This window comes from Typopeltis vanoorti, chromosome 12 (assembly GCF_054136105.1).
Source record: "Typopeltis vanoorti isolate ZY-2024b chromosome 12, IOZ_Tvanoo_1.0, whole genome shotgun sequence".
Taxonomy (NCBI): Eukaryota; Metazoa; Arthropoda; class Arachnida; order Uropygi; family Thelyphonidae; genus Typopeltis; species Typopeltis vanoorti.
In genome coordinates this window covers 41,260,995-41,282,471 of record NC_143560.1, presented here as the reverse complement: position 1 = coordinate 41,282,471, position 21,477 = coordinate 41,260,995, and the positions used below count along the sequence as shown (strand labels likewise).

The 21,477-nt window shown below is 33.4% G+C and overlaps 1 protein-coding gene across 4 annotated transcripts in view; it reads right to left on the bottom strand.

Annotated features, from left to right (window-relative positions):
- Positions 1 to 21,477, bottom strand: part of LOC150100731 (plexin-A2-like) — a 992,258-nt gene that overhangs the window by 708,826 nt on the left and 261,955 nt on the right. For all 4 annotated transcript variants that reach the window (XM_090402045.1, XM_090402043.1, XM_090402046.1 and 1 more), the window contains one exon: positions 15,736 to 15,885. The gene's annotated coding sequence lies outside the window, so the exon portion shown is untranslated. The remainder of the gene's footprint in view (positions 1 to 15,735; positions 15,886 to 21,477) is intronic.

Genomic DNA, 21,477 nt, shown 5'->3' with positions numbered 1-21,477 from the left:
CCGACAGGAAAAATATTGTTATAACTAATTAGCACATGAGCACGAAGTTTGTGGAATGTGTCCCGTTTTCATATTTCCGAGTAAAAGTGAACCTAAGAATATTTACAAACTTTTCTGCCAATTGGATTGCTTCAGTTAATTAATGATTCATTTAATTCGAAATGAATTTCTCATTATTTCACATTCTTGTCATTTTTCGGAGATGACATTTCAGAGTGTAAATGATTTTCAATTAACTTGTGTCCCATAGCAGTTATCTCTAAATGCTATTTTTAGTAAATCCCATGTTTTATTAGTCGCTTTGTCAATTTTAAAACAAAATTTAATGAAAATAGGTAGCTCTCGTTTCAAAAGTTGTAAAACTCGCCATGAAATAAAGCACATTTAAAATGGTTTTATTATCTCACCAAAGTATCCTGCACCAACATGGTAAAAATTCTTTCTTGAACAGTATACTACGAAATAAAAATTTATTATTATTATTATTGCACCCTCCATGGAGTCCGCAGACTCTTTATAGAAGGTTCATTCAACTAATAACACATTTATCATACTGAATCTTAAAATCCTTAACACTTCCTGCATTAACAACATATTCCGATAATCCGATCCATTCACTGACAATCCTCCATGTAAAAAATCTACCCCTCACACCCCTCTTCACCACACTCTTACATAACTTCCAGAGATGGCCTCTGGTTCTTCCCCTCTCACCTTCTACTCTTTTTATAACCATCTCTGGATTAATCTAATAAAATCCGCTCACTAACTTAAACGTCTCTATCATATCACCTCTTTTTATCCTGTCCACCAAGCTCTGCAATCTACACTTCTTCAACCTCTCTCCATAGCTGAATCCTTATTTTTATTTATTTTTTCCTAACAGGTAACAGTGCACTGATTATTTGGGTATTGCGAATATAGGATTTCTCCTATCATGTTCACACCAAAAGAACAACAACAATGAAGCGTTGTATAATTATTGTGGGTGGATGTTACATTAATTGGCAACAGCTCTTTAGAATACACAAATGAAAATGTGAGTAGGTCAAACACGGACGGACCTTCTGGGAGAGCAAAGGAACAACTGGGACAATTTCCCGCTTGCGGGAAGAATTGTCATTACCGGACTATCTCTCTCTCACTCACACACACGAGAGAGAGAGAGAGAGAGAGAGAGAGAGTCAATCGAGTTTAACAATAGTTCGATTACCGGGATGGATGGCCTGTCATTCCTCCTCCTTAAACAGGATTATCTGCCGATATGTAACATTGAGAAATGCAGGGAAACAACAACAGAAATTTGTTGTTTCCCCTAACAAAGGGTAAAGATGGAATGCGGTAGCAGCCAGGGTGGTGTTGTCACTTGACCATAAATGATTACATATATATTTGCGTAGTATACTGAAGTTTCATTCATTTTTATATTCTGAAATGCTCTAATACTATAATATAGCAAATAAAAAACGACTGCATAAACTTTCCAAGTCACCTTTATAATGCAGAGGGAACATAAATGATCTGAGCAGTAAGGAACTTAGATTAAAAAAAATTAAAGAAATAATACTAACGTCGTTTAAATAAAGGTGAATTTCAAAACTTTTTTTTTGATTGATTGTTTCATTGTCGATAATATATTTTGTATAAAACTACTGCTTTATCTAGGCTTCTCTATTTTTTATTCGAAAATTATCAATTGGTTTATAGATTATAGCTAGCAGGATAATCTCTCTGACCTGGATGGCCACCAATCACAAACCCTTCATTTTGCGCTTCGGAGTAGAAAAATATGAATCACTTCTGGTTAGTATACTCTGCTTCGTTGAGGACATGGCGCTAAATTAACTATAATTTTATAAGAAAGGAAAGTTTTGCAATACGTGTGTAATTTTCTTATGAAACTAGATATGTGTGGCATTTTAAAACTTCTTCCTCCCTGTTTCGTAACAGCAATATCTCGCTCGCGTGTCCTATTTTGAAATCTTGTAATCCTATGTCTCTCTCCTTCAGCCAGTTGAATAAAGGAACCCTGAGAACGCATAATTTAGCCTTTCCTGAATTATAGTGTAACTAGACTCATTTTTGCTGAATTATCAAAGCAGGCTCAGCAAATCAGATTCCATGTCACGTTTTGAGCCTAGCATGTCACCTGAGTAGAAAGCAATATCATCAGCATAGATTATGTTCCCTTTCTATTATTCATTAAGCATAGTTCATTGATGTAGATCAAAATATCAAGAATTAAGCCTTGAAAGACTTGTTGATGAACTGATATTTGCTCAAAGCGTTGTTCATTATTTAAACCATGTTATTTTCTAAGTATGATCAAAAACAGCCCACTCCCCAATTTCTATTGTATATATTTTCCTTAATAGCATAAATAGCGGAATCGAGTGGTTTCTTTTCTTTATTTTTAACACTTTATTGATACTTTTATACTGTATATGTGTTCATGTAATCTATGCTTTTCAAGGACTCCATCTTGAACTGAAATGCAGAAACTGAATGAATTTAAAATACTCGTATAAACAAGTCAAGAAGTTTTTTCACTGTAAGTTCAAGGATTTTTGGTGAAACTAGCAGAAAAAAATGGGTCTACGAGTAAGTTACACGTATAGTTAGTGATGGTTAATGTTATTTTTTTAAGATAGGGCAATTCCCTTTTTTAATCTATTGTGAATTATCCAGTTGAAAATTAGGTATTTATTATATAAAAAAATTTGTATTTATCTTATATGAAATATATAAGTTTGATTAACAGATTACACGGATATAAGTAATTTATAATACAAGTTATAGTACAAAACCTATAGTACTAGGCCAACCAGTTAGCCGTGGTAGCGTACCCGTTCTCCAATCAACTGGTAGTATATATATACACTACTAGCGAGGGATTAAGTATATATATTTTATGACTGTAGATCCGTGTGTGTTCACAGGCCGGTTTGCCTGTTCTGAGGAACGAAAAACCCTCTACTTCCATATGAGACCGGCCAACTCACCATTAGTCGAAAGAGACCAGATAATGGTTCTTCACGTCATGGACGGGAATCGAACCCAGGTCTTTCCAACCAAAGGGTTGGAAAGACCTGGGTTCATACGGTTCATACGGGGTTCGACCTGGGTTCATACGGTCTTTCCAACCAAAAGGTTGGAAAGACCGTATGAGACCGGCCAACTCACCATTAGTCGAAAGAGACCAGATAATGGTTCTTCACGTCATGGACGGGAATCGAACCCAGGTCTTTCCAACCAAAGGGCTTCATCTATACCGACTGAGCTACGGAGGCTCATTACCACTAATACAGCTCAATCAATGTTACTTAAGTTTTGATTTCAAGCTCCGCCCGATCTGTTACAATAGTATTTCCTTTTAAATGTGGAATGTCAATATCCTAAACCATTTGGGAGAACACTATTTTTTTTATGATTGAAAGCTCAATAACATAAAAAAATGCTTGCCATTGTTCAAGTCGAATTGTTTCTATGCTGTCCAGATTAATGTCATGCTAGATCTGTAGGAATTCGTGGAAACTTCTATCTGGGGTATCTCTACTTGGTTATCATATCTGTGAGAGTGAGGAGAGGGGGGGGGGGGACAATTCTATTTCGCACAAGACTATATTCAAGATATCTGGATTAAGATAACCAATACTCTTTCGTGTAGTAAGGGCTAGTTTCCTCGTATAAGAACAGAGCAACTAGAATAGAGAGCGCTACGAAAACTTTTAAACTTGCTGTCAACTTAAATCGCAGCTCGCGTTAAACGTAGGGAAGATAACCGCGAAAGCGGAAAATGGCGCTATTTTTGGCGGTAATTCATGATACGCTACACGGAACACATACTGCTGTTTCAGCGTAGAGGATATCACGCTACCTTAACAAAAATTTACAATATTTTTACAGCTTTACGCTAAAAGGAAATTATTTACAGTTTGTTAGAAGCGCTTGGATTATTTTTCGTGAGCTCGAGGAAACTGTTATATGGATTTAAACTAGTAGCAGCCCTGATTATACGAGTCATTACCGAAATGTGAATACAAGAGGAAATTTGTGGCAAGAAAAGTTTTAAGTGAATTTTATACTTTATTTCGTATCAATTAATCAAAGGCAGGTCGCAGCGAAATTACAATTCGGAATCAAAATAATGAAAACGATCTACAAAGTATTCATTCCATTAACAAGCATGCGTGCTTATGTATATAAAGGCAATAATGTAGTTTTGATATTATCTAGCTATGACGCACTAGCAGAAATTCAAATCAACGAGTTCCCATTAATCTCTCTCTCTCTCTCTCTCTCTCTCTTAGAATAAAAAAAAAAAAAATTGACTGAAACACTTGTAATTATATAGTGCTGGATGTATACATAAATGTAGACAAATTGACAAAAGGCACGAAATTCGTTTTAAGTTAATGTGATTAAATACAATTTGAATTTATTAAATTATTGTAAAATGCATATAGGCTAAATTAATATTTTTACCGTTAGGTACAAATAACGATTAATTATTAAATTCTAAAAATGGAAACCTCACAAATCCGACAGTAATATTTGATTTTTATGGCGCAAAGAACATCAAAGGCCATACTGTGCCAGGACATAGGTTACAGCAGTGCATATGGTGAATAGAACAATCACAAACATCCATGCCCTTGGGGGATTCGAACCCGAGCGCGCGCACACACACACACACACACAACAATTATCATATTTTCTGTTGAAGCACAGGTAAATCTCCTTCAGGCATAACAGTTCGTAACATCTCGGCTAAGGTTTGTAGTATTAATCTTTTTTATCTTAAGACATAAACGTTCGCAATGAGCACGCTGAGTTGGTGAGGTCGGTTTCGCCCTCTTACCAGCGATAACGGTAGGAAGTTAACCCATGCATCAATCGTTGGTCAATAATGATATTAGCGTTGTCAATGAAAAGCTTAATACTGCTACAAATATTATTACCACCATTAATGGTGATAACAGTAATGACAAGGATAAACAATAAGAAGTTGTTGAACAGAGAGAGACAATTTCTTGATCCTAATTCTAATGAACTAGTACGATATTTTGACGTAGAAGAAGCAAATTTTTATGGCGCCAGGGACAAAAAACCACCTCACTCTCCTGCTTATAAGATATATACAACTTTTTCCACAAAGCAGTGTTGGTCTTTTAAATGCAACTTTACAAACGAAACTGTTAAGTTTCCAATGATATAGTTATTTACTTAGCTAAAGAGTTTTGTGCAAATGCTTGCCCATCCTGTTCAACTCAGCAGGTGTCAAGGTAGAGGTTGATACATTGCGGGTGCAAAAAATTTAGCAAAGTTGTAAATTAATAGGTTAAATCACTTGATGATAAATGTATCAAACAGCATAATCAATTTAATAAAACTAGCAATGCTGAGAAGCGTGCATTCTGCAGGATGCAAGATTAGGTTTGAAATAGGGTATTCCTACGTTCAATGTTCACAAAGTGCATCAAAAAAGACTGTGGTATAAGACTTGTAACAGCTTACCACTAAAATTGATAAATAAGCACGGTTTGAATTCTCGATTATATGTGAAAAAAATGAAAGCGAAAGGCAGCTCCTGAACAGGGCCATACATTCATATGAAGCAACAGTCCATATTTTTGAGAATACGGGTACAACTTCCAGTTTATCTACTGAATACTTAGATCATGAAAGAAATACCTCCAAAGAGAATATGTGGTAGAATCCCTCCTATAGAATTGCGTATAGAATAAAGTACAAAAGACGTAGAGATAAATAGAAACACTGACTAGAATGATTTTGCAAATGAGTTACAATTTGGATGTATGTCAAGCTACATGGAACTCGCACTGGATGATTCGTAAAAATATTTATAAAATATAAATATATAAAATAAATAATTTGTGTGCGTGTTGTGTTTCTGAATATAATATATTCAGAAACACAACATTATATATAATATAATATAATATATAACAGTTGTAAAATAATTTTTAAAGAACACATATTTTAAGAGCCAAAGAAATTAAGAAAACTTATTGTCTAATAATTTGCTCTCTGTAAATATTATTTCCGCAAAAGCACAAACAAATTTTAAGTTTTATAAACTTTTTCTATGGTTATCATGTGTTTAAATACAAATAATACAATACTAGCAATAGTTTCGCACCTGTTTGTTTTTATTGTTAAAACTAATTAGAAAGGTTCATAATGAACACTTTCAAGTTCAACAAGTATGGAGAGGATATGAAGCAATCTAAAAAAAAGTTTCGTCGTGCTATTTCTGATGTACTGACAGACCATGCATTAGATAAGTTAGCGCACGGGGTAGGTGCCTGTTACTATGTTCCAAGTTTCTTCCCCCATTAATTGTTACAGGTTTAGTAAATGATTTATTAAATATTTTTGTGAGTGAGTCAGGACTAGTTCATGGCACAAGAATGCAATCATAATTAATTGTAATTTTTCCCGCCCCCTGAAGAGACGCAAACGGAAAAAATCGCATATTTTAAGGAATCTCGTAACAACCCAAGTTCCTAGCTAGGGCTGTAGACTTTTAAGTCTATTCAATTCCAGTTTATTTTGTGTTTATTGCGTGCACATTACAATTTATATTTTATTTCTGTCGATGTCTTTGTGACAGAGACGAAATATTGGAGACATTACGTTGTTGTTAATTCATTCGCTTGTGTTATTTTCATTATATTAAAAATAATTAGCATGAGATATTGTTATATTATTTGCAATGAAATGTTATTTACTGATATCAGAACATAATATCATAAAACAATGGCATATACGGGACACATTTCAAAAGATACAGGGGGGAAGAAAGAGTTCTCAAAACAGCACTGATCATAGCAATTGAACTTACAGTTTTGGCTTATGAAATACTGTAGCTTATTTATTGTCTTTTTGCAAAATCTATACGCACCTATTAAAGTCCATTTTGTTCATTTCCCCCATTTACACAATTCCTTTACAAAAGTGACTGAATTCGTCAAGCAATTTTGATTTAACTCAGCCAATTTGAATTTAATGAAATTTGGTAGTTCGTTCGTCCCAATTTTGAATGCCAGAATTTAGCAGAATTAATTGAAATGGGTTTGTGTGTGTGAGGGGGGGGGGGAGAATTACGTATATATAAATTTTTCCCCGTTTCAAATTGTGGCATTCGAAAAGGTCTTAAGTCAAAACTGACCATCAAATTTTATCAAATTCCGATTCTAGTTTCAATTCAATTAATTTTGTATTCCATCTTTGTTACTTTTTAAAGGTTATAGCAGTTCTGTAAAATCGGATATTGAAATTTTACTCATTTTAGTTATCAATTATGTTTTCTGATAACGTGTGTGTGTGTGTTATTTCTCTTAAAACAGAATGCAAATCTTATTTCGATAACGCCACAGAAATAAAATCACATCAGAATTGCTTAATTCAGTTAGTACTCTTCGAGGTATATGAGGAATGGAAACATTCACTCTCGAAATGTGAAATGCTTTAGGCAGTGCTCAATCCAAGGATAGTTGCGTAACAAACGCCAAGGAGTAGCATACAGGAAAGATATAAACCGCAGTAAGGTATAATTATGAAAAGAAAAATGCCTCGGAGAATAAGTCCAAGGACTTGGGCTTGGCTGTTTAGAATTACAGGCGAAACTAATCACCATGAGGAGTCAATATTACTGTCAAGTACATGTTTCCTCTGGCAACTTGTCTGTTTTACATGCTTAAAGCGATCCAAGTTAGAAGAGTATTAATGAAAGAACACTTTCTAAAATATTAATATTTTATAGTGATACAAACTCGAAAGGGTGTTCAAAATATAATGCATACTATCATGAATGGATGGAAGAACAAGATAGTATTAATATTTAATTTTAAGATATGAAGGCTGGAAATTTTATTAAATGGCAGTAAAAGTAACGTTAGGACGGCCAGTTTGAGGAAGGAATAAATGGGACTTATTGTTTTGATATGTTTAGAAACAAATGTCGAATTTATAACATCAATCATATATATGTTACCGCTAAAGTGCAGAAATCAGTTATTCTGCAGATTATCTAGGTATTGTGCAGATTAACTACGGTGACCGTTAATGTGCGGAAAATTGTTTCATTTCTCAAATTACCTAGGTAATCTGCGCATTACCTACTAGGCACTCGTTAAAGTGAAAATAAGATCTTTGCTGGAACAACAGCAACGTTCCTGTATGTTTAAATTAAGATAATGTTATTTATTTATTTTTTGATATCTAAAGAATCAAGTTAATACAATCAAACAATCAACAAATTAGTTGATAGAATCAATCATCAATCAATTAATATAATACAAGGAATCAAACGGTTTAAAATATTAAAAAAAACATATGATAAAATTATGTTTACTTATTAAAAAACCAAACTAAAAGTGGAGGGAGAGGGGGGAAGGAGTAGGGAAAGGAAATGAGAGAAACAAACTTTTGAACTTTAACGATACGGAAGCCGTTAATGTGCACATTACCTAGGTAAAATGCGGAAAACTCTTGATTCCGCACGTTAACGGAGCAAATCAGTTAATCTGCAGATTAGCTAGGTAATGTGCACATTAACGGTTTTCGCACTTTAGCGGTAACATATATACTTCACATTTGTCTACCTCAGTAACTCCAATGAAAAGACACTACTTGTTTATTGCAAAAACAGACTTGTTGCTTCATCCATACGTAAAAGATAATAGATGTTTGTAAAAATGCGATGCTGACAAGCTACGTCTACAGATTCTTGAGTTTGCAAGACTTGTCCATTTCTTGTTTATACATTCCAAAGAAAAATGGCCTTGAATATATCATCTGAAAATATATGCAGCAAATACCGACTAGATGCCATAAGGAGTGAGGTCTCAATTGGCGAAGTCCAAAAAATTGATGCAGTCAATGCAATACATCATTTAATAATTACTGTTAGATAGAATATTACGAGTATTAGTTTTTATGAATAATGCCTTTAAGAAACCATTTTACAAAGTCAGCTGGCAGACGTTTACTTGGTTCTCAGACTGCATAAATTTAGGCGTAATTTATTATTTTTTTTAATGCTGTTGCACGACTCATGCATTACAAAAGTCATTGTTCTTGTCACCTATTTTTTTTAGGAACACGCTAAGGAAGCTGCGGCTATCTGATAAGGATTTACAGAATTTGTCAAAGCAGTAGTGTTGCACAGCAGTAAGAAGAGGCCAATTAAGTGTAATTTAACTTGGAAAATAAAATAAAAAGAAATAGAGATCTATTTAGAGACCTGAAGTATATATTCTTCGTGTGTATGTATGTATGTATGTGTGTAAAAAATGCTGATCCAAAAAAAAAAAAAAAAAAATAGAATTACTCTCTTTCGGAGTGAAAATTATGCAAATTTCAACAGATGATTTTTTTGTGGAACGGTGAGGATTTGTCTTCTGTGTTTTTATCAATTAGGAGTTTTTGCTATCCCAGATAAACTGCCAGCAACCTAGGAAGGAATACGTAAACTTCTTTGAATAATGGAATAATATAGCAGTAGGAGGAGAAATTACCTATAATTATTCTTTAAGAAATCATTTTTTTTTTATTTAAAATAATCTGATGTCATGCATAAATAAAATTTGTGATAATATTGAATAATACTAATATATGTATTAGCACCTCTACGTATCAATTCCAAATATAACGAAATTTGGTACATATATTTCGAAGTTTGTCATTTTGATACTTTGAGCCAGTTATTTATTTAATGGGAAGACTGTCTGCCATATATCTTATTTAAAAAAAAACATGAATGAAATTTATGTTTTAGATTTGATGAGTATCTTTTTTATAATAAAGCATCTGATTTCACTTTCAAATAACACTGTTTATCATTTTTTCAGAATATGAAAATTCTGCTTAGCCTTTCGGTAATTATCAATAATGACAGATGGCATTGACCACTTAGAATGAGTAAGTGAAACAAATGCTATACTACTGTGTCTGAATTGATAAAGATGACACTGATGATAATTTATAGAGTCGGTAACAGAATCGCCAGAGGGGGGAAAGCTTCAGGAAGTGGTGTATGCTTTTAAGTGTCTAAAGCATCTTTAATACACTCCTATTATTCAATTTATATATATTGACGATGAGACGAGAGAATTAGAATCTACTCATCTCTTCTGCTGACGTGGCAAACTATTAGTCCGTTTGATAGGTCAACACTGAGCAATTGAAACAATGAGACAGGAAATAAGTGCAGAGATTTTAGCAATCTTAACGAATACAAGGTTTTCGGATATATTAGTGGGAATAATAACAACAGTAAGGCATTAATTTGAATAATTAATAGATCTAAGAATAAGATATGAAATATCACGTTGCTGCTTTCATGGGATATGATCAATCAGACCACCAAGAATTTGATTGAATGAACGTGGCAGATAACTAATCGGTGTGTCCGATATGATAGTCGATTTTTCAAACGAAAAATTGACTATCATCTCTGTATGGTATCGGTTAACTCAACTTCAGCTAAAAAGCGCTCATAAAGATTTCTCGCCTCTTCCGATTCTGCTACGGAGGCGTCGAATGAATACGAGTAATTGCATATCTGATAGACTATACATAGGAGTATATCTCTAACAGTTAATATTAAAATTAATAGTATAATTTATGTTCGTTTCGTTCAAGTAGCTCAGTCGGTATACACGAAGCCCTTTGGCCGGAAAACCTGGGTTCGATTCCAGTCCAGGACGTGAGGAACCTTTATCTGGTCTCTTTCGACTAAAGATGAGTTAACCTGTCTCATATGGAGATGGAGGGTTTTTTCTCCAGGTAACTCGGGTTTTCCATTCCTCAAAACAGGAAAACCGGTCCCTTGAACACAGTCATAAATACTTACGGCAAGAAAGGCAACGGGAAAACCACCTTGCTTTATAATTTCCCTAGTAATTAGCTGCAACCCTCTCAATAGAGAGGAGGCCATAGGATAGGAGTTGCTTATTAAATGATTGATTTTCGAACCAGTAATCTACTTTATTAGTGCAAATAGAAAAGTTTTGGCGTAATTGATGGGAATTTTTATTCGTCGAAGAAACAGTTCATCACAGCGAATTACCTATATTCAGTAGACGTTTTAACTTCTACTGAACACTTTCAGTTTTAACACTTTCAGTCAAATATGGTAGAAAATATATCATCAGAATGTCGTAATGATCACATTTTTTTTTTTTCAATTATTTTAGGATGTTCTATATTATTATAAGTGTATATACTTTTATGTGAATCCACCCATGTGGGGAAAACTCGATTTTCTTATGTGAAAAAACTTTATACTATAGTAGACTAGTACAGGTGGGTTAAGGGTTACACGATCCAGAAACCTTTCTCTGGAAACCAAACAAAGGGCTTATTAAAGCCTTCAGGCCTTTGCTAATTAGATAGTAGTGGTCTCACATTGGGAGATGGAATTCAACTATCACCTAGAGACATTCACAAACAGCCATGTATGTTCCCCGGGAATTCGATCCTACCTACTTGTTAGAGAACGGGATGCACTATCCAAAGGGCCTACTTCAACCTAAAGTAATGTGTATAGCACAGTACATCTCGGTCCACTCCTAATTTTAGGCATCTCACGTTAATAACCGGTATTCTGTTAGAGTCCAATTGATTATTAAAAGAAAAAAATCGATATGTATTTTTAACCACATTTTTACATAATCTTTAACTCTTTTTCATCTGAAGGGAGAAAATTCCTAGGTTAATGAAGGGGAGAGTGAGAATATGTTGTTTTGAAAAATGACATTTATTACTAGAACTCTTGCATTAGTTATAGTTTTATTCTGAGTTACCGAGTTATTAGTTAATTTATTAGACCAACCCAGAAGATCAAGAGTTTGGGTGGAAGTAGCCTATTGTATATCCTATTTCTGACATAAAGAATGTTATAATCATTTCATGGAAATAAAGGAGTATAATACAGCAAACTACGACAGTCGAACACAATTAAATTCATTACTTTGCTATCAATACTTTTCTTCCAAACTGTTTTAGTATTAGTTAGCTTTCTAATTTTGATACTCCCTTATTCTTGTCTTCCGCGAGAGTTCTAACCGAATCAATACATCCAGGTTGTCATCTGCGTCTTTTCCCTCATTTGTTTTGATAATCATTAACATCTCTTTCTGTTTACATGACCATGTCATCTTAGATTAGCTCTATGTACACAAGTTTGAATGTCATAATGCAAAGTTCCTCTCTAAAAGAAAAGGGAGAGCGTGAGATCTCGACTTCGGGAAAGGCCGGGGGGGGGGGGGTTGTGCCTCTATGCCCAAAGACGTACCAAAATGATGGTGCGCAGATTTATCAGTACTGAAGTTGCTAATCTATATGAATATTTCACTAAACTAAATGCTTTAATAAAATGTACAGCTTTATTAAAGTACATCAAAAATACACAAAAATATTAATATTAATGGATATTTTCCCTATTTTCTTAAGGAGTATCTCTTGTATTACGTCATTGGCTTTTTTTTACTCAATTTATTTAAGACATTAATGATATTTAAAGACATAGATAAACAAAAATATGGAAGGAATAATTTTGAACATACCTTTGTAGAATGCTATCGAGGTTTTGGAGCAGTATCAGGAGTATAACGATAAAAAAAAAAATTATGTAACTGTACTGAAAATATAACTGAAATGAAGGGGGGGGGGAATGTGGAGATAAAAATATGCGGGAGCTAAAAATGCGGAAAATCAAATATATGCGAATTAAAGCCGAATTTTAAGAATGGATTATAAACTTTTTTTGGGGGGAAAAGGAAATATAGAATATAATGAATGAAGGTTATAGTGGGAGTTACGGGGTGTGAGCTGTTTCGACTGAGTGTCGTCTTGGGAGCTCGTGGACAAAGAAAAAAATAAGATAGAATTTCTAATCTTAATTTAATTAGTTCTGAGCTGATTTCGATGTCAATTGACGGAGACAGATTTCGGTGTAAAGTGGTTTTGAGAAAACGATAAATCAATGCAGTGCAATATTGGCATGTTCGTTGTTCTGCTGAATTTGTCACTAGCTGATAGCATATCGGTAGATAATATGAAACAAAGTTAACTGACATAAAATTAGATCATATGAAAATCCTACATACTCACTATATTATAAAGAACACAGTTTATAGCTCTTATTTTGACATTCAAAATAATCTTTTATTCAGGCCCAAGTTGCCAATTTTGTAAATTCCAAATGAGTTCTAAAACGTCTTTTAATAATGTGGTCCATACACACACTGTGAATAGCCACGCTGACAGCATCCTGCTTCACGCCACAACAAACTACCTTCCTGTGCATCGCTTAATGTAACGGTTAACTTGCAACTTAAGAATAAAATAATGTTTGGAATTCTTCTCGAAAATTCTTTTATTATCCGAAAATTAAAGAAAAAAAATTTTCAGTAAAAAAATTAAGTTTTTAATTTTTAAGCAGTGATTCTAAACAGAAATTCATGATTATCACTATTTGTTTAAAAATAAAAATCTAGTCTTGGCAAGCCTTTCCGAATCTGGTTTACTCTTCGCTAAGTTTGTCTCCTACGATTTATCTTATTTTCTCTCTCTCTCTCTCAAGGGAGGATACCCATATAAATATTTAAATACTGGATAGGGAAATTTTTCATTTTGCTCCACACACGCGGCACTAATATTAGTGTACAGGTTTTACAACCACCTTTCATATGTGAGTTTTATATATACAAAGTCATTAAAAATATTAAATATTAAAGCATTTCAAGCGTATATAGATTCATTATTGGAGCTCTGCTCCAATAATGAATCTATAATCTAAACATTTCACTACCGCTGACTATTCAGATATCATCCGTTTCAAATGCTTTAATATTTAATATTTTAATTACTTTTTTAAACCTTCACGTTAAACAAGCATATAACTCTATTGCAATTCATCCTCAATATATTCTTACTTTATTTTATATTTATACCTTTATATATCTTTCCTGCTTGCTTTATTTATTTATTGTATTATAAGTCTGTTTAACTATAACTCAGTTTACTTCCTAACAGTTTCCTCTCATTAATATTCAAATGAATGTTTGAAATTTTTGAAACCATATTTCCTTCACGAATCCAACTTCAATTTTTTTTTAAAAAAAAAAATTCTGTTAACTACCTATGTATGGCTTGATAGCAAACTTACCTTCTTTAACATGTTAAATACGGCTAACTGCTTTTGTAATATGCTAAAAATCGTAACTGAGAATAAATAACCAATTAATGAACTATAATGTATAGTTAAGAAGAGAGAGCAAGAAGATAATACCACCTTAAGAACGTTTTGATATTTTTCTTTCTGTAAAATCGTTTCAGATGAAAGAACCATAATTTATATTTCTGATTAATCAGTAATTATTCGTGATTTCGTCTATAGTAAAACGTCAGGAAAAAGTATTTCGTAGATCAACCAGTCATAATCTTTATTATCTCGATTTTTATAAATCAACTCTCGAGCTGATGTTGTCAGCAGCAATGGAAGCCATGTTGAGAAACCGAAATTCCTTCTTTGAGCGCATAATCATATGCAAGCTTCGCACTCAGTTAACGGAAGCGATGTTGGCAACATCACAAAACCGAGAAATTGATGCTGTACATATGCAGATAATGAAAAACGGGGAAAATAAAGAAGCGATATATTGATCCCTCTTCTTTCGTCACGAAGGAGCCATTGTATTTGTATCGAGAGTGATATCCTTTTTTAGAAATGTTTTTAAGACCTATATTCAATTTAAATCCTAAACCTAATCCTAAAATATATTGCTTTTTATGTTTATACTGAAAGATATAAAGGATCAATTTGTGGACTGTAAACCTGATTTGACTTTATTTCTGTAAACAATATTAAACCCTTACAAGATAATTTTATTTGAACAATATTTATGTAATACTTGGTAATATCTGATTTTTAATAAACTAATAATATCTAAGATAAAAAGATATGGAGCTGTTTAATAGCTTATTTTTACACTTTCAAGTGTAAATAAGTTTGTACATTGGTGGATTTTAATAAGCATACAGCCATGTACAGATTCGTACATGGCTGTATTATTCTTCTGACGTAATATTTTCTTCATGCGTAATTAAATCATACGAGCCATCGATAGGAGTTTTTTAATTATTTTGTTTATTTTTAATTTCTTGAGGAGTATAGGAATGAGAAGAATATCAATGCAAATCATTTGTATAAAACAGTATTCTAAAATTTAAAGCAAGACAGAAATGTTAATAGTGTCTATTACAGCAATAAAACCATGAACTCGGCTTTCGGTGAAGATTATAACAGATTCTGATGAGGATGCGTGAGTTAGCAATCCTTTTCAGCGACAACATGCAACACTCTCGTTAGTACAAAATAAACGACTTTATCGGCAGTTAAATTTTTCATACAACATACTAAGAAATAATTAACGAAATTAATATATAAATCAGTCTAAATAAGACGTTTTTCTTCGAAATATTTTGTTCCTATGATAAATTCTTTCTAGGCGATTACAGGCATACTTATCAGACGACTGGATAATTTCGCTTACCAGCCGAGTTATGGTAAGTAAAAAAGACAGGATATCATGCAATTATATGGGGAGAATCCGAAATCCACTAAACGATGTACCGTAAAGACTTTAAGAATTTTGCAACACGCTGTCATTAAATACGAATAAAATAGATAAATCACAGTACCTGATATTAATGCATTTTCCAACCTGACCAGCCCCAAGAATTGCTTTCCCTCGTCGCCTCGAGCTTATACTGGAATCCGATTCTAGGAGTGATTGCTGTAGAAAGCGGAACATGGAATGCCAAGGATAAAAGGCCGGTTGAACCGTAAGCCTGGAATGAAAGCGAAATCCCATGAAACAAATGATCATGTTCAGACACCTGTCGTTGAAAACGACACAACTTGTTGTATTTATATTTAAGATAAAGTATTATTTATTGATTTCAGACTGTTTTTGTGCATTAAGCTTGTGTTGTCATACCCGCTGCAAAAATATCCAATTGTTTTGACACAAAATATCTACAGCTTCTACTTCTTATTTTTTTTTTAAATAAATTATTGAAAATAATTTAGATTTCTGTAATAAGTGGACAATAATTTTGCTTAAATATGAACAATACAATTCAACTTTCTATTATGCTGAAACATTTGATTTAATTATACTAGTTTCACAAAGTACAGCTTCGAAACTAAAAAATCTCCATTGTTAAGAATGTAATTAGTTCATTGTATTGCTATCAGATATTTTGAGTAAAAAAGGCTTCCACTAAGTAGAATGGTGGTCATATATGTGGGTAACAAAAATCATTTACCATCTAAAGACTTTTATAAACATCCATACCAAAGTGATTCCAACCCACAGCCTGTAAGATATGCTATCCACTTGGACAACCAAGCCAGCAAATTAGTTAACAATTCGTTAATTATACCTAGACTATAAATTAAGCGCATAAAACTATATACAGTATACTTGATAAGCCAAGTTGACTGCATTTAAATGGCTTTTTATGCATTAGTAAATTAATTATAAATGCCAATAATACAGAATTAAGAAACAGAGTAAGAAAATCGCAAATTCTATAGAATCAATTATTCATAACTCTACATTGCATGGCCTTAAGATCGGAAATTAGGGTAAAAGAAATGTACTGCATTGATTGTAAAATTTTATAAACTACCGCCTTTGCATTTCTTATTGATAGTAATCTAGTACCTTCCAGAATGCAACAAGGAATACAAGTTGCATAATTCATTTGCCACCAACGGATAATGCGAACACTGATAGACAGAAAAAAAAATCATCATCATATGCTGGATTTTCTCTGATTGAGTAATGGATCAGAGTGCGAATAAGATTTAGTTTCTTCTTTCTTAATAAACTCAAATGGAAAACGATGTTTTCCACCTATGATTGCAGTTAAATAACAGTGCCATGTAAAAGAACTATTAGCACTTATAGCATATAATTTGAAAATAAATACATCACAGTATTAGATGTTTTTGGATGCCTGGGTACCTGTACAGAGAAAATGGCTTTTAAGCAGCAGACAACTTGTTTCTTTACTTGATACAATTTCCAAATGGAAATCAAAATTAATAGTATTATAAAGGTGTGACTGACGTAAATATGGCTTGTTTTATTTTCGCAATATTCACAAAACGGCACAGGTGACTGATGGACCTTTTCTTCATCTGAGGCGAGTGTGAAAATTTGTGCACGCTTCCTCTACGAAACGTAACAATCTCACTTGCCATTTTATATATATATATTTTTCAACTTGCATACGATGCAACATATTTATGCATGAATTTCACTTCCGTGAAGTAAGTGCTTCGAAAATACATACGCAAGAAAAATAGGAACTGGTCCAGAATTCAAATCATACGCCAAGAAACTAACTGTTGGATAAATGGACCCAAGAACATGTAAATGGTACAAAATCACATAGACAACATTTTAATCAATGGAAAATGAGCGAGTTCAGCCAAAATTGCAGAGATTAAATTAAAGAATAGAACAAAACTCTGACCATAGAATAGTAAACATTTAAACTTCGTCTCAGCGCTTTTTAACCTGAAAGGAATATCAACAAATATCAATGGAAGGATCTGAGTGTTCCTCCATACGAATCCGGTATAAAATTGCAAAATAAACTAACCGATAGTCCAATACCGGAAGAACCATCCCAGAGATTCACTTACACTGCACAATCTATCCTTTAAGTGACATCAAAAACTTTGGTCACCAAGACTGCTTCATCATCTCGAAGGAAATGGATGACAGAAACTACTTTAATAAAGAAACGCAACCACAATAAACAGCAATACAGAAATCAGAGGATTCGCGATCCACATAACCAGCTAGATGAAGTAAATCAAGTATATATGATCTTTCGAAACGACAAAGAAAAACACATCCAGACTGTCAGAAATCAGAATATATCAAACTGTATCAAAAACTAGACAAGGTACGCATAAAACTAGAGAAATATATCAGACAGCTAATGCCTTATGCATTAGCTGTCTGATATATTTCTCTAGTTTTATGCAAAATAAAAGAAAGATAGAAAACTAAATAGATTAAGACTTAAAGGTAAAAACGGCAAGACAATAGATACTTGAAGACAAAAATGGAAAAAAAAAAAAAAACTCTTAGTGCGGAAGAACTACTTCGAAAAACTGTTGAATAATTTATTAGTAAACTTCACTACACATGCTCTGCCAAAAATAACACAGTCCAACACAATTTTTGCCGACTTTTATATGACACTTGTTTTTTACTAATTTGGGTGCGCTGATTTCAAATATCAAACCCATTTTTCTCTATCACGTCAGGTTTTTCCTCTATGGCATTTTCTTTTTGCTAATTTGTAAGTTTTTGATAGATAGTTTTAAGGAGGCAGTACTATTTAGAGGATCAAAAAAAATCGATTTTTTAATATTATTTTCTGAAAGTATGTACTTTTAAAAATCTGTTCCTAACTTTTTATCAAGAAATTCGAAAAATTCCCGAAGATATAGGCTATTATTCAAAGCAGTGCGCAGATCAGAATCGGAGCGCTCACCGCTCTCGCTTGTTAGTAAACGAATAAATGCGTAAGGACCTGCAACGGCACGTACTGGCGCTTTGAATGCGAGAGAGGCCGATAATTAGATACATAACTACTTAACAATATTCATTAAAAATTACAAGATTTATAAAAAAATAACAATTTTACTTACACATGAGTTTCAGGGAATAAATTTTTGTTTGTAGCAATTTCTGCTGTGTGTTCTGTTTTGGCAATCCCTTTGAATACTCCAACAGTAGTCGGCCATCATGTGAGAATCCCATCTTCCTTGGTACCGATCTTCCATAGTTTTTAAGTCTTGACAAGCGAGAGCGGTGAGCGCTCCGATTCTGATCTGCGCACCGCTTTGAATAATAGGCTATATCTTTGGGAATTTTTCGAATGTCTTGATAAAAAGTTAGGAACAGATTTTTAAAAGTACATACTTTTAGAAAATAATATTAAAAAATCGATTTTTTTGATCCTCTAAATAGTATTGCCTCCTAAAAACTATCAGAAACTTACAAATTAGCAAAATGCCACAGAGGAAAAACCTGACGTGATAGAGAAAAATGGGTTTGATATTTGAAATCGGCGTACCCAAATTAGTAAAAAACAAGTGTCAGATCATAATCAGCAGGAAAAAAAAATTTTTTTTGTTAGCCAGTGTAATAATCGAAAAAAGAACTTCCCATTACATGTAAAAATTTTACAATATAAGAATTTTGAAATGCATACAAATTTAAAAGAATGAGAAAGCACCTGGATTGGACAGTAAATAACGGAGGATGCTATTAAACATGGAACAAAAGAGATTAGGAAACAATTATTAAATATCTGCAATACTGTTCCAGCTGAATCCAACATTCAATTCCATTCCAGCTCACTAGCACCCAAGAAAGACAATCTAAACAACTCAGAATATTACAGAGGCATCTCATCGCATCCTGCAAAACTAAAATCTATCGATCTAAACCATATGTAATAGCATCTATTACATATGGTTTATTATTATTAACTTAAAAATAAAGTTAATTTCTTGAAAAACAGAAGCAATGTAGAATATTCACTTAAAAGACTGCTAGAAGGAGAAGTCTTCTAAGCGGAAGTCTACAAAACAAAAAATTTTCCTTTAATCTTGAGCCTCATAGATCTTTCCAAAGCTTTCGATTCAATCAACAGACAAAGAATGTTTAAAATTCTCAGTTATTATGACATACCCTTGAAAATATGAAAGCAATAGTAGAACCATACCAGAACTACCATGGAAAAATAACGGCTGACTGAAAGCTTTCTATTTCCACCGGAGTTCTTTAGAGGGACTCTAAGACACAATATCTTTTCAGACTCACACGAAATTGATACAGAATAACTCATTAAGATTCGACAGGCAAAACCAACATAAACGATCCCTGTTTTGAAGATGGTGATGTACTAATCGGCTCCAACATTCAAACTATCTAACGCCACCTAAATAAGTTGTGTGTAAAAATATAGAATTGATTGGTTCACAGCCCACAACAGTAGAACTAGGCCTATAAAAAACAAACAAACAACAACAAAAAAAAACAGAAGAGAAAATTAAGCTAAACGACACACGTTTAAAGTAAAAGTTCCTCACTTATGTTCAGTGCTCATGCTCTGAACATAAGTGAGGAACAACTAATGGACATAGAGGAGGAACAAGAAAACAGTTCTGGTAGTACATGAGCAAAATTCTTTTGGAACAAGACACAGCGGAAAGGCAAGAAAGCAGTTTTTGGCAATGCAGAAGCAAAATTCTTTCGGAAGAGAGACTCATGCACCATCAGATAAATATCAGTTGGCACATGACAGTGCAATTTGGCGCACTTTCACTTAACAGACTTTATATAACTCCATGAGATGTTGTTATATGAGTATGTCTGTATATAAATTTCCCTATTCATACCTGAATAAACTGATTACGATAATGAAAGAATGAACTTTAATGATTTTTAAAATATAAAATAACAAAATAAATTACTTGAAACAGAGCCTGTGTAGCTCAGTGGATGTGGCGTTTGCACACCATCGCGCTAGGCCGCACGAAGGAAGTCTTGGTTTCGAGTCTAGTCGGCGACTAGAGGAAATTTTTCTAAGCCTTTTTTCGACCGGTTCCCGAGTTAGTCGATCTCTGGCACGGGCAAGCAGGTTTTTCCTCCCGGAAACTCGGGTTTTTCGTCCTGTAAACTCAAGAAAATCGACCGTAGAACCCACATTATTTCAGACATTAAATATATTGTGTTAGGGTTAGAGACCACGAGATGGCGGCACATTTGAGCCGTCTCTCTTCACTGCGTACCGCTTAATTAGTGATAGCCTTGGGCCATCTGTCTCTGATTGGGTACCAGTGGAGATTGAACTGCCCACTCAGTCTCCAAAAGTTAGATAGGGCTAAATGGCCTCGCCTACTCCCGTATATACGGGAATAAAAAGGCGTTAGCTGATTTTTTTTTTTTTTTATTACTTGAAACAGAAACGGTTCGGCAATTGCTTCATAACAGTACTAATATATAGAAAAGACCAGCATATTTCGCGATTATTTGCAATAGTTAAAAGAATAATTAATATAACTTAACAGTTTTATTAATTATTCTTAATAAGTAGAACACTTTATGAAGCAGTCCAATAAATTGTTTTTTTATTTTTTAATTTTTTTTTGGACTGATATGAAAGATCAGTCCAATAAAAGAAATTCTAATTGGGTAGTACTGCAAATATTTATTTTCAAAATTATATTATTAAAAAAGTTAAACCAGCCATAATATGAATGGTTTAACTAATCAAACTAATCATATTATTCCCCCCACCCCCCAATATTTTAGCCGATTAGTGGCTGTCAATAACATTTCA